Here is a 15623-nt window from a genome sequence, read left to right on the forward strand (position 1 = left end):
GGCGCCTCTTCGAGCCCACGCATGGTCAAACTACGGTACGATGTTGTCAAGCATGCATTGGAATCCTCACTACGGTGCGGTGTTGTCAAGCGTGCACTGGAATCCTCTTCTATGAACACCATGACAAGACGTGACAATTACAGGCCGGCTGGCCCCCATTTGTTATAGCGGCTATTTAACCCTTGTGTCTCTTCAACCTTTCGATCGCGCCCCACCATTGCAAGAAGCACACCCACCATGACAAATTCTTACAGAGTATCCTGCATGGCTCTAATGGCGCTCCAAGCGGCTGCCGACGATAAGCAGCAGTTCACCATCCATGCCGTGGTGGACACCCACCGAAGGTTCGAGGAGCTCTCAATGGTGTACACCAACCACCCGGTCTGGGTGGAGCACTCCATCCGCATCATGGAGTTGTTGCTTGCCGACAAGAAGTACAAGGTGGCCGGGTTCGACATCGAGCACACCCACGTTCGTTCCGGGTCTCGTCCCAAGGTCACCGTTGCCCAAATGTGCATGGGACACCACGTCCTCGTCTACCACTACTGCCTGGCCACAAGGCCTTGCGAGCGTTCTGCCAGGTTCGTCAACAACCCCCACTACATGTTCGCTATGGTCGACATCACCAACAATAATGTCAAGGTGCTCAAGAATTCGGGCATCGCCTGCCAGAATCTTGTCGACATCCAGGGCCAATACAAGATCTGGGGCAGCCAGGAGCATGAGAAGGAATCACGGGTTCACCTCGCCGAGGCCATCATCGATCCCTACTACAGAGACATGAAGGATTCCTGCAACAATGACAAGCGTGCCTGGCACTCGGCCTGGATGGAGAAACTCAACAAAGATCACGTCGTGTATGCGGCCAAGGAGGTGTACACATGCTATGACATGTACAGGCGGATTGTTGATAGGAGGAAGTGCCTCCTTCCCCAAAACGGCTAGGGATCTAACCGGAAGTAGAGCAATGGCAAGCATCGTCGCAACAAGAAGTAGATGATTAGATCCTCGTTTCTCCTAGTTTAGTATGCATGTAATTGCTTACTTTGGTGTGTGCAAATGTTATTTGTGTAGTCACTTTTCTAATTGTATGCTTAATTTGGTTATGCAATGCTGTCTTTTTAAGTATATATGTTGATGCTCTGTAGACAGAGCAAATCACATCGCACACGGACTAAACAAGGGAACCGTTAGTGATGATTTCATCAATCACTCACAATTGTATATCGGCAATCATTTGTTCACAACACACATGGCTTGTTAACAGGAATAGTCTGTGTTGTTATCGGTCTTCGCACACATTTCTGATTACAGACATGTTTGCCACGTATCACACACATCTTCTTATATTGAACCATTTCTGTTCTCTTGTCTCAACGCAGACAGTTTATCTGAGTGAACCTCGTGTTGTATATCGCACACACACCTTGATCTGGCTGACCGTTTGTTTTGTGTTGCCTAATCACAAACAGTTCATCCGAGTGAACCGTATGTTGTGTATCACACACGCCTTCATCTCGCTGCCCATTTCTTTTGTTCCTCCTCGTCGCAAACAGATAATTAAACTGAATTGTATGCCCTGCATCGCACACACAAGTAAAATCTGAATCGTGTTTGATGCAGCCGTCATCGCAAACGTTTTGCACATTTTAGATGGTTCTCTAACACCACCGTTTGCGGTTATTGCATCGCACACAGTTTCTCGAAGGGTCTCTGATCATAGTGTCGCGTTAGCAGCATCCTGCGGATGAGATCGCGATGGCTACCATTCGTGCCGCCCAGATCTTGGAGGAGCACCTTGCCATTTGCTAGCTACGTAGGTTAAGCATGCTCGGTTTACCCGTTGCGTGTGCTGCTCCTGCCTTTCCTTAACAAATTCTAGTGAATTGTGCTATTTAATTTTACCATGCAATTTGTTGCTCCTGTGTATATATTCTATATGTCATGCAGTGTGGTGCTCATTTATTAACTGTTTCATTAATTAGTTGTCGTCTTCAGGTAACTGTTTGGTTCAATTCTCAAATGTGATGTTCAATTCTTCAGGCTGCAATTTTGTATTGTCTTCCATGTGAGAAATAAATCGAATTTATCTTTACAAAATACATGAGAAACGAATACAATTGCTATATTTCCAAGTTGTCAAGCATGCTTGGTTTGGTTATACATTGTGCAATGTGGTGCTCACTTAACGGTTGGTTTATTTGTGTTGTGGTGTTTAGTTAACTGTTTTGTTGAATTCTGCAATGGGATGTTCAATAGTTGTGGGTGTATTCTGTTATTGTATACCATGTGAGAAGTAAATCGAATTTGGCTGTACTAAATACATGAGAAACAAATACAATTGCTATATTTCCAAGTTGTTAAGCATGCTTGGTTCGGTTAACTGTCTGATCTTCTATTAGGAGTATGTTATATTGTGCAATGTGGTGCTTAGTTAATGTTTGGTTCATTTGTTGTGGTGTTTAGTTAACTGCTTGGTTCAATTCTGCAATGTGATGTCCAATTGTCTGGGTGGAATTTTGTATTGTTCTACATGTGAGGAATAAATCGAATTTGGCTGCACTTAATACATGAGAAACATATACAAGTGCTATATTTCCTAGTTCTTAATCATGCTTGGTTTGGATAAATGGGTTTTCCATGTGGCTTGAAATAATCTGGTGAATCTGCAATGTGCTTATTTTTCATCAACATATTTTACTGATAGCATGTGAACCCTTACTTAACTTGATGACTAACTACCTTATATGTGTTGCAGGGAAACAATGGGAAGCACTGAGGTTTACAATCGAGGTTAGCACGTGCATGGTTCGTTGTCTAATAGCACATTATTGTGCAATTGCATGAACCATTCTAATACTTAGGTTTTTAACAATTTGGTCGTGCACATGTAGGTCATGCTGTCAGAGGTTTTGACCCACTGTTTGACCCTTTTTGCATATAGGGAAATGAGTTGTCCATGAATATCAATCAAGTCAAGAAACTCAGAAAGCTTGTTAGGATAAAGAAAGTAGCAACAAAAAATAACAAGATCTTTGTCTGCACAATGAAGAAGACATCAGTTCACTACAAGATGGTACTAACTATTATACCTTGCCTTTTTTATTCCTTTGCCCCATTTCCAATATATAGAAGATATTTATACACATCCTTGTTTTCAGGCCTTTCCAAAGCAGTTCACTGATGATTACCTCTCAAACCACCTGTATGGTCAGGAGGCAAGGAAGGTTTTCATACAACACCCACGGTTCAATATTGAAGTGTTCCTGAAGAGGACGAAGGATGGACGGTCAATCATTCACAGGCACTGGCCTAAAGTTCCAAAGACCTTCAACATCAATGTAGGCTCAATATTCGCCTTTCGCTTCAGCAGTTTTCCCGATGAGATGCATCTGTCTATATATCGTCTATGATGCTAATTTTGAAAGGTTCTAGATGTTGCATGTGAATCTTGGTGCTGGTGCAGTTGTGTAATGGGGTAGATGAGTGCTGAAGCTATATCATGTTGTACTCTGATATATTTCAATTATGAAATCCTGCTTCCTTAATATGGGAATGAAATATATGTTGGGGAACGTAGCAGAAATTCAAAATTTTCCTACGTGTCACCAAGATCTATCTATGGAGAGACTAGCAACGAGGGGAAGGAGAGTGCATCTACATACCCTTGTAGATCGCTAAGCGGAAGCATTCAAGTGAACGGGGTTGATGGAGTCGTACTCGTCGTGATTCAGATCACCGATGATCCTAGTGCCGAACGGACGGCACCTCCGCATTCAACACACGTACAGCTCGACGATGTCTCCCACGCCTTGATCCAGCAAGGAGAGAGGGAGAGGTTGAGGAAGACTCCATCCAGCAGCAGCACAACGGCGTGGTGGTGATGGAGGAGCGTGGCAATCCTGCAGGGCTTCGCCAAGCACCTACGGGAGAGGAGGAGGTGTCACGGGAGGGAGGGAGGCGCCAAGGGCTCAGGTGTGGATGCCCTCCCTCCCCTCCACTATATATAGGGGCAGGGGAGAGGGGGGAGGCGCAGCCTTGCCCCTTCCTCCAAGGAAGGGGTGCGGCTAAGAGGGGGGAGGAGTCCATCCTCCCCAAGGCACCTCGGAGGTGCCTTCCCTCTTTACGACTCTCCCCTTTTTCCTATATCTTGGCGCATGGGCCTCTAGGGGCTGGTGCCCTTGGCCCATGTAGGCCAAGGCGCACCCCCTACAGCCCATGTGGCCCCCCGGGGCAGGTGGCCCCACCCGGTCGGCCCCCGGGACCCTTCCGGTGGTCCCGGTACAATACCGATGACCCCGAAACTTGTCCCGATGGCCGAAACAGGACTTCCTATATATAAATCTTTACCTCCGGACCATTCCGGAACTCCTCGTGACGTCCGGGATCTCATCCGGGACTCCGAACAACATTCGGTAACCACATACAAACTTCCTTTATAACCCTAGCGTCATCGAACCTTAAGTGTGTAGACCCTACGGGTTCGGGAGACATGTAGTCATGACCGAGATGTTCTCCGGTCAATAACCAACAGCGGGATCTGGATACCCATGTTGGCTCCCACATGTTCCACGATGATCTCATCGGATGAACCACGATGTCAAGGACTCAATCAATCCCGTATACAATTCCCTTTGTCTAGCGGTATGGTACTTGCCCGAGATTCGATCGTCGGTATACCGATACCTTGTTCAATCTCGTTACCGGCAAGTCTCTTTACTCGTTCCGCAACACATCATCCCGTGATCAACCCCTTGGTCACATTGTGCACATTATGATGATGTCCTACCGAGTGGGCCCAGAGATACCTCTCCGTTTACACGGAGTGACAAATCCCAATCTCGATTCGTGCCAACCCAACAGACACTTTCAGAGATACCCGTAGTGTACCTTTATAGCCACCCAGTTACGTTGTGACGTTTGGCACACCCAAAGTACTCCTACGGTATCCGGGAGTTGCACAATCTCATGGTCTAAGGAAATGATACTTGACATTAGAAAAGCTTTAGCATACGAACTACATGATCTTGTGCTAGGCTTAGGATTGGGTCTTGTCCATCACATCATTCTCCTAATGATGTGATCCCGTTATCAACGACATCCAATGTCCATGGTCAGGAAACCGTAACCATCTATTGATTAACGAGCTAGTCAACTAGAGGCTTACTAGGGACATGGTGTTGTCTATGTATCCACACATGTATCTGAGTTTCCTATCAATACAATTCTAGCATGGATAATAAACGATTATCATGAACAAGGAAATATAATAATAATCAATTTATTATTGCCTCTAGGGCATATTTCCAACAGTCTCCCACTTGCACTAGAGTCAATAATCTAGTTCACAACGATATGTGATTAACACTCAAGGTCACATCCCCATGTGACTAACACCCAAAGAGTTTACTAGAGTCAATAATCTAGTTCACATTTACCATGTGATTAACACTCGATGAGTTCTGGGTTTGATCATGTTATGCTTGTGAGAGAGGTTATAGTCAACGGGTCTGAACCTTTCAGATCCGTGTGTGCTTTACAAATCTCTATGTCATCTCCTAGATGCAGCTACCACGTTCTATTTGGAGCTATTCCAAATAACTGTTCTACTTGGAACTATTCTAAAGTGTTGCTCCATTATACGTATCCGGTATCTCTACTCAGAGCTATCCGGATAGGTGTTAAGCTTGCATCGACGTAACCCTTTACGACGAACTCTTTTACCACCTCCATAATTGAGAAAATTCCTTAGTCCACTAGTTACTAAGGATAACTTTGACCGCTGTCCTGTGATCCATTCTTGGATCACTCTTGTACCCCTTGACTGACTCATGGTAAAGCACACTTCAGGTGCGGTACACAGCATAGCATACTGTAGAGCCTATGTCTTAAGCATAGGGGACAACCTTCGTTCCTTTCTCTCTATTCTGCCATAGTCGAGCTTTAAGTCTTAACTTCATACCTTACAACTCAGGCAAGAACTCCTTCTTTGACTGATCCATCTTGAACACCTTCAAGATCACGTCAAGGCATGTGCTCATTTGAAAGTACTATTAAGCGTTTTGATCTATCCTTATAGATCTTGATGCTCAATGTTCAAGTAGCTTAATCCAGGTTTTCCATTGAAAACACTTTCCAAATAACCCTATATGCTTTCCAGAAATTCTACGTCATTTCTGATCCATAATATGTCAACAACATATACTCATCAGAAATTCTACAGTGCTCCCACTCACTTCTTTGGAAATACAAGTTTCTCATAAACTTTGTATACACCCAAAATCTTTGATCATCATCAAAGCATACATTCCAACTCCGAGATGCTCACTCCAGTCCTCAGAAGGATTGCTGGAGCTTTGCATACTTATTAGCATATTTCAGGATAGACAAAACCTTCCGGTTGTATCACATACAACCTTTCCTCAAGAATCGTCGAGGAAACAATGTTTTGACATCCTATCTGCAAGATTTCATAAATAATGCAGTAATTGCTAATATAATTCCAACAGACTCTTAGCATCGCTACGAGTGAGAAAGTCTCATCGTAGTCAACTCCTTGAACTTGTCGAAAAACATCTTAACGACAAGTCGAGCTTTCTCAATGGTGACACTTACCATCATTGTCTGTCTTCCTTTCAAAATCCATATTTACCTAACAGCCTTACGACCATCAAGTAGTTCTTCCAAAGTCTACACTTTGTTTTCATACATGGATCCTCTCTCGGGTTTTATGGCCTTGAGCCATTTATCGGAATCCGGGCCCACCATCGCTTCTCCATAGCTCGTAGGTTCATTGTTGTCTAGCAACATGACTTCCAAGACAGGATTACGTACCACTCTGAAGTAGTACGCATCCTTGTCATCCCACGAGGTTTGGTAGTGACTCGATCTGAAGTTTCATGATCACTATCATAAGCTTCCACTTCAGTTGGTGTACGTGCCACAGGAACAACTTCCTGTGCCCTGCTACACACTTGTTGAAGTGACGGTTCAATAACCTCATCAAGTCTCCACCATCCTCCCACTCAACTTTTCGAGAGAAACCTTTCCTCGAAAAAGGACCCGATTCAAGAAACAATCCCTATTGCTTTCGGATCTGAATTAGGAGGTATACCCAACTGTTTTTGGGTGTCCTATGAAGATGCATTTTATCTGCTTTGGGTTCGAGCTTATCAACCTGAAACCTTTTCACATAAGCGTCGCAGCCCCAAACTTTCAAGAAACGGCAACTTAGGTTTCTCCAAACCATAGTTCATACGGTGTCGTCTCAACGAAATTATGTGGTGCCCTATTTAAAGTGAATGTGGTTGTCTCTAATGCCTAACCCATGAACGATAGTGATAACTCGATAAGAGACATCATGGTATGCACCATATCCAATAGGGTGCAACTATGACGTTCGGACACACCATCACACTATGGTGTTCCAGGCTGTATTAGTTGTGAAACTATTTCCACAATGTCTTAATTCTGTGCCAAACTCGTAATTCAGATATTCATCTCTATGATCATATCATAGATATTTTATCCTCTTGTCACGACGATCTTTCAACTTCACCCTGAAATTACTTGAACCTTTCAATAATTCAGACTCATGATTCATCAAGCAAATGTACTCAACATCCACTCAAATTATCTGTGAAGTAAGAACATAACAATATCCACTACATGCCTCAGCACTCATTGGACTGTACACATCAAAATGTATTACTTCCAACAAGTTGCTATCTTGTTCCATCTTACTGAAAACGAGGCTTTTCAGTCATCTTGCCCGTGTGGTATGATTTGCATGTCCCAAGTGATTCAAAATCAAGTGAGTCAAAACGGTCCATTTGCATGGAGTTTCTTCATGCATATACACCAATAGACATGGTTCGCATGTCTCAAACTTTTCAAAAACGAGTGAGCCCAAAGATCCATCAATATGGAGCTTCTTCATGCGTTTTATACCGATATGACTTACTTGGCAGTGCCACAAGTAGGTGGTACTATCATTACTATCTTTTGGCATGAACATGTGTATCACTACGATCGAGATTTAATAAACCATTCATTTTAGGTGTAAGACCATTGAAGGTATTATTCAAATAAACAGAGTAACCATTATTCTCCTTAAATGAATAACCGTATTGCGATAGACGTAATCCAATCATGTCTATGCTCAACGCAAACACCAAATAACAATTATTTAGGTTTAACACCAATCTCTTTGGTAGAGGGAGCGTGCGATGCTTGATCATATCAAGCTTGGAAAAACTTCCAACACATATCGTCAGCTCACCTTTAGCTAGTCTCCGTTTATTCCGTAGCCTTTTGTTTCGAGTTACTAACACTTAGCAACCGAACCGGTATCTAATACCCTGGTGCTACTAGGAGTACTAGCAAAGTACACATTAACACAATGTATATCCAATATACTTCTATCGACCTTGCTAGCCTTCTTATCTACCAAGTATCTAGGGTAATTCTGCTCTAGTGGTTGTTCCCCTTATTACAGAAGCACTTAGTCTCGGGTTTGGGTTTTACCTTGGGTTTCTTCACTAGAGCAGCAGCTGATTTGCCGTTTCATGAAGTATCCCTTCTTGCCCTTGCCCTTCTTGAAACTAGTGGTTTCACCAACCATCAACAATTGATGCTCCTTCTTGATTTCTACTTTCGCGGTGTCAAACATCGCGAATACCTCAAGGATCATCATATCTATCCCTGATATGTTATAGTTCATCACGAAGCTCTAACAGCTTGGTGGCAATGACTTTGGAGAACCATCACTGTCTTATCTGGAAGATTAACTCCCACTCGATTCAAATGATTGTTGTACTCAGACAATCTGAGCACAAGCTCAACAATTGAGCTTTTCTCCTTAGTTTGCAGGTTAAGAAAGTCATCGGAGGTCTTATACCTCTTGACATGGGCACGAGCCTGAAATCCCAATTTCAGCCCTCAAAACATCTCATATGTTTCGCGATGTTTCAAAAACGTCTTTGGTGCCTCAACTCTAAACCGTTTAACTGAACTATCACGTAGTTATCAAAACGTGTATGTCAGATGTTCGCAACAACCACAGACAACGTTCGAGGTTCAGCACACTGAGCGGTGCATTAAGGACATAAGCCTTCTATGAAGCAATGAGGACAATCCTCAGTTTACGGACCTAGTCCGCATAATTGCTACTATCAACTTTCAACTAATTTTTCTCTAGGAACATATCTAAACAGTAGAACTATAGCGTGAGCTACGACATAATTTGCAAGATCCTTTTGACTATGTTCAGGATAATTAAGTTCATCTTATGAACTCCCACTCAGATAGACATCCCTCTAGTCATCTAAGTGATTACATGATCCGAGTCAAACTAGGCCGTGTCCGATCATCCTGTGAGACGGACTAGTCATCATCGGTGAACATCTTCATGTTGATCGTATCTTCTATACGACTCATGCTCGACCTTTCGGTCTCCGTGTTACGAGGCCATGTCTGTACATGCTAGGCTCGTCAAGTTAACCCTAAGTGTTTCGCGTGTGTAAATCTGTCTTACACCCATTGTATGTGAATGTTAGAATCTAACACCCGATCATCACGTGGTGCTTCGAAACACGAACTGTCGCAACGGTGCACAGTTAGGGGAGAACACTTCTTGAAATTGTTGTAAGGGATCATCTTATTTACTACCGTCGTTCTAAGCAAATAAGATGTATAATCATGATAAACATCACATGCAATCAAATAGTGACATGATATGGCCATCATCACTTTGCTCCTTTTGATCTCCATCTTCGGGGCTCCATGATCATCATCGTCACCGGCATGACACCATGATCTCCATCATCATGATCTCCATCATCGTGTCTTCATGAAGTTGCCTCGCCAACTATTACTTCTACTACTATGGCTAACGGTTAGCAATAAAGTAAAGTAATTACATGACGTTTAAGTTGACACGCAGGTCACAAATAAATTAAGACAACTCCTATGGCTCCTGCCGGTTGTCATACTCATCGACATGCAAGTCGTGATTCCTATTACAAGAACATGATCAATCTCATACATCACATATATCATTCATCACATCCTTTGGCCATATCACATCACATAGCATACCCTGCAAAAACAAGTTAGACGTCCTCTAATTGTTGTTTGCATGTTTTACGTGGCTGCTATGGGTTTCTAGCAAGAACGTTTCTTACCTACACATGAACCACAACGTGATATGCCAATTGCTATTTACCCTTCATAAGGACCCTTTTCATCGAATCCGATCCGACTAAAGTGGGAGAGACAGACACCCGCCAGCCACCTTATGCAACTAGTGCATGTTTGTCGGTGGAACCGGTCTCACGTAAGCGTACGTGTAAGGTTGGTCCGGGCCGCTTCATCCCACGATGCCGCCGAATCAAGATAAGACTAGTAATGGCAAGCATATTGAACAATATCGACGCCCACAACTACTTTGTGTTCTACTCGTGCAAAGAATCTACGCAATAGACCTAGCTCATGATGCCACTGTTGGGGAACGTAGCAGAAATTCAAAATTTTCCTACGTGTCACCAAGATCTATCTATGGAGAGACTAGCAACGAGGGGAAGGAGAGTGCATCTACATACCCTTGTAGATCGCTAAGCGGAAGCGTTCAAGTGAACGGGGTTGATGGAGTCGTACTCGTCGTGATTCAGATCACCGATGATCCTAGTGCCGAACGGACGGCACCTCCGCGTTCAACACACGTACAGCTCGACGATGTCTCCCACGCCTTGATCCAGCAAGGAGAGAGGGAGAGGTTGAGGAAGACTCCATCCAGCAGCAGCACAACAGCGTGGTGGTGATGGAGGAGCGTGGCAATCCTGCAGGGCTTCACCAAGCACCTACGGGAGAGGAGGAGGTGTCACGGGAGGGAGGGAGGCGCCAAGGGCTCAGGTGTGGATGCCCTCCCTCCCCTCCACTATATATAGGGGCAGGGGAGAGGGGGGAGGCGCAGCCTTGCCCCTTCCTCCAAGGAAGGGGTGCGGCTAAGAGGGGGGAGGAGTCCATCCTCCCCAAGGCACCTCGGAGGTGCCTTCCCTCTTTAGGACTCTCCCCTTTTTCCTATATCTTGGCGCATGGGCCTCTAGGGGCTGGTGCCCTTGGCCCATGTAGGCCAAGGCGCACCCCCTACAGCCCATGTGGCCCCCCGGGGCAGGTGGCCCCACCCGGTCGGCCCCCGGGACCCTTCCGGTGGTCCCGGTACAATACCGATGACCCCGAAACTTGTCCCGATGGCCGAAACAGGACTTCCTATATATAAATCTTTACCTCCGGAACATTCCGGAACTCCTCGTGACGTTCGGGATCTCATCCGGGACTCCGAACAACATTCGGTAACCACATACAAACTTCCTTTATAACCCTAGCGTCATCGAACCTTAAGTGTGTAGACCCTACGGGTTCGGGAGACATGTAGTCATGACCGAGATGTTCTCTGGTCAATAACCAACAGCGGGATCTGGATACCCATGTTGGCTCCCACATGTTCCACGATGATCTCATCGGATGAACCACGATGTCAAGGACTCAATCAATCCCGTATACAATTCCCTTTGTCTAGCGGTATGGTACTTGCCCGAGATTCGATCGTCGGTATACCGATACCTTGTTCAATCTCGTTACCGGCAAGTCTCTTTACTCGTTCCGTAACACATCATCCCGTGATCAACCCCTTTGTCACATTGTGCACATTATGATGATGTCCTACCGAGTGGGCCCAGAGATACCTCTCCGTTTACACGGAGTGACAAAATCCCAATCTCGATTCGTGCCAACCCAACAGACACTTTCAGAGATACCCGTAGTGTACCTTTATAGCCACCCAGTTACTTGTGACGTTTGGCACACCCAAAGCACTCCTACGGTATCCGGGAGTTGCACAATCTCATGGTCTAAGGAAATGATACTTGACATTAGAAAAGCTTTAGCATACGAACTACATGATCTTGTGCTAGGCTTAGGATTGGGTCTTGTCCATCACATCATTCTCCTAATGATGTGATCCCGTTATCAACGACATCCAATGTCCATGGTCAGGAAACCGTAACCATCTATTGATTAACGAGCTAGTCAACTAGAGGCTTACTAGGGACATGGTGTTGTCTATGTATCCACACATGTATCTGAGTTTCCTATCAATACAATTCTAGCATGGATAATAAACGATTATCATGAACAACGAAATATAATAATAATCAATTTATTATTGCCTCTAGGGCATATTTCCAACAATATATTATGTGTTAATATGAATGTCAATTAGATTCATAAATGGATTATTAATAATAGGGCAATTAGCCTGCTAATTGGTTTTTGCTATTGCAAACGGTTATTGAGAAAATACTGTGGCGATGATATAAGGCAACGCACACAGTTTCTAGCAATAAAGGATGAACAATCACACACGACATTCTCTTCAAAATTGTTTGCGTTAGGCCACCTTATGCAAATGTTTACCGCATAAAAACTGCGTATGATGGACAGCCTTTACCACACAGTTTCTTCTACGCACCATGTGTGATGCATTCAATAATGCAAATGATAATTTTTTTAATATTGTGTGCGATGGGAACGCTATCACAAACGATTTAACGAGGAAAATTGTGTGTGATGTACCTACGAATGAAAACGTTTTCCTTGCAGCGACTGTGTGGGATATATATACGAATGGAAATGCTTTGCGGGGACTAGCTGTGTGGAATGTACTTACGACCGGAAATGATTTCGCCTGTATAATTGTATTTTTTTAGCATTACTATATGTATAACCGTATTTGCTCGCTCGCCGGTCACATACGACCTCATTTTGCCGAGCGTGTGTGCCAGGAGGGTATATCCCCGACGGTTTCTGGGTCGTCTAGGAAGGACCCCCTATCGCCCACACTCACTAGGTGACGGTTCCGAACCCCGTCGTGGAAAGGGGTTAAAAACCGTCTGTATAGCACTTCGTTGTACCAGTGACGTATCATAGATCACTAGACAGCAGTCAAAATTATCCTTAGAGGACTAAGGAAATATTTCTCGCTTATGGAGGTGATAAAGAGTTCGTCGTAAGGAGTTACGTCGATGCAAGCTTTTTCACCGATTCAGATGACTCTGAGTTTCAATCTGGATACATATTAAAAGTGAGAGCAATTAGCTAGAGAAGCTCCATGCAGAGCATTGTAGACATAGAAATTTGCGAAATACATATGGATCTGAATGTAACAGACCCGTTGACTAAACTTCTCTCACAAACAAAACATGATCACACCTGGGTGTTAATAACATGGCGATGTGAACTAGATTATTGACTCTAGTAAACCCTTCGGGTGTTGGTCACATGGCGATGTGAACTATGGGTGTTAATCACATGACGATGTGAACTATTGGTGTTAAATCACATGGTGATGTGAACTAGATTATTGACTCTAGTGCAAGTGGGAAACTGAATTAAATATGCCCTAGAGGCAATAATAAAGTTGTTATTTTATATTTCCTTATTTCATGATACATGTTTATAATTCATGCTAGAATTGTATTAACCGAAAACTTGATACATGTGTGGATACATAGACAAAATACCATGTCCCTAGTAAGCCTCTACTAGACTAGCTCATTGATCAAAGATGGTTAAGTTTCCTAACCATAGACATGTGTTGTCATTTGATAAACAGGATCACATCATTAGGAGAATGATGTGATGGACAAGACCCATTCGTTAGCTTAGCATTATGATCGTTCAGTTTTATTGCTATTGCTTTCTTCATGTCAAATACATATTCCTCCGACTATGAGATTATGCAACTCCCGGATACCAGAGGAATGTCTTGTGTGCTATCAAATGTCACAACGTAACGGGGTGATTATAAAGATGCTCTACAGGTATATACGAAGGTGTTTATTGGGTTGGCATAGATCGAGATTAGGATTTTTCACTCCGAGTATCGGAGAGGTATCTCTGGGCCCTCTCGGTAATGCACATCATAAGAAGTCTTGAAAGCAAAGTGACTAATGAGTGAGTTGTAGGATCATGCATTACGAAATGAGTAAAGAGACTTGCCGGTAACGAGATTGAACTAGGTATAAAGATACCGACGATCGAATCTCGGGCAAGTAACATACCGATGACAAAGGGAATAACGCGTGTTGTCATAACGGTTCGACCGATAAATATCTTCGTAGAATATGTGGGAGCCAATATGAGCATCCAGGTTCCGCTATTGGTTATTAACCGGAGAGGTGTCTTGATGTCTACATAGTTCTCAAACCCATAGGGTCCGCACGCTTAACGTTCGATGACGATTTTGTATTATATGAGTTATGTGATTTGGTGACCGAATGTTGTTGGGAGTCCCGGATGAGATCACAGACATGACGGGGAGTCTCGAAATGGTCAAGAGGTAGAGATTGATATATAGTACCATAGTATTCGGACACCGGAAGTGTTCCGGAGGGTACCGGGTACATATCAGGTCACCGAAAGGGGTTCTGGGCACCCCCCCCCCCATGCATATATATGGGCCTAATGGAACAAGAGGGTAAACGTAGAAGCCAGCAGGGGCTACTGCGCCCCCCATATGGGCCGAACCAGAGGAGGAAGGAAAGAGGGGAAGAGAGAAGGAAGGGGAGGGATTCGGCCTCCCCCTTCCTTCCCTCCTCTCTCCTCCTTACTTCCCCCTCCGAAAAATATGGTAGGGGAGGCGAATTGGACTAGGCCCCCAAGTAGGATTCCTCCTACTTGGGGCGCCCCAAGGTTGTTCCCCTCCCCCTCCCACCTATATATACGTGGGGAGGGGGCGCCTAGAACACACATCAACTATTGTTAGCCGTGTGCGGCGCCCCCCTCCACAGTTTACGCCTCCGATCATATTCTCGTACTGCTTAGGCGAAGCCCTGCGTGGATCACTTCACCATCACCGTCACCACGCCGTCATGCTGAGGGAACTCATCTACTTTCTCGACACTCTACTGGATCAAGAGTTCGAGGGACGTCATCGAGCTGAACGTGTGCAGAACTCGGAGGTGTCGTACGTTGGTACTTGATCGGTCGGAACCAGAAAAAGTTTGACTACATCAACCGCGTTGTCAAACGCTTCCGCTTTAGGTCTATGAGGGTACGTAGACACACTCTCCCCCACTCGTTCCTATGCATCTCCTAGATAGATCTTGCATGAGCGTAGAAATTATTTTTTGAAATTGCATGCTATGTTTCCCAACAGCGTCTCACTTTAGACGCAGACTTTTTTTAGTTCTATTTAATCGGCCATAGGCGCAACTCTTTGTCACCCGAGTTGTGTAGTCTCTCCTTTAATTCCTTCCTGCATATATTTATGTCAATCTACTTACGTTCGTTCTCTCATCAAATGCCCACGCGTTGCAACGGAAGAGCACCGGTTCCTATGAAGCACGGTTGGTCGAGTTGAGAAATTGTATCATAGGACAAAAAAAGCAAATAAACTATCCTTCCACTACACAATGATAAAAGCAAATAACTTACTGTGCAAATGGCTCAAGTCAGTTAATTAGGAACTTCTTCATATTAACCAACTCTTCACGTGCAACAATAGCCATCATCTCAAATATGTTGAGGCTTCTCTATAAAGTTAACAACAAAATCTAGTTTAG

This window comes from Triticum dicoccoides, chromosome 7B, assembly GCF_002162155.2.
Source record: "Triticum dicoccoides isolate Atlit2015 ecotype Zavitan chromosome 7B, WEW_v2.0, whole genome shotgun sequence".
Classification (NCBI taxonomy): domain Eukaryota; kingdom Viridiplantae; phylum Streptophyta; class Magnoliopsida; order Poales; family Poaceae; genus Triticum; species Triticum dicoccoides.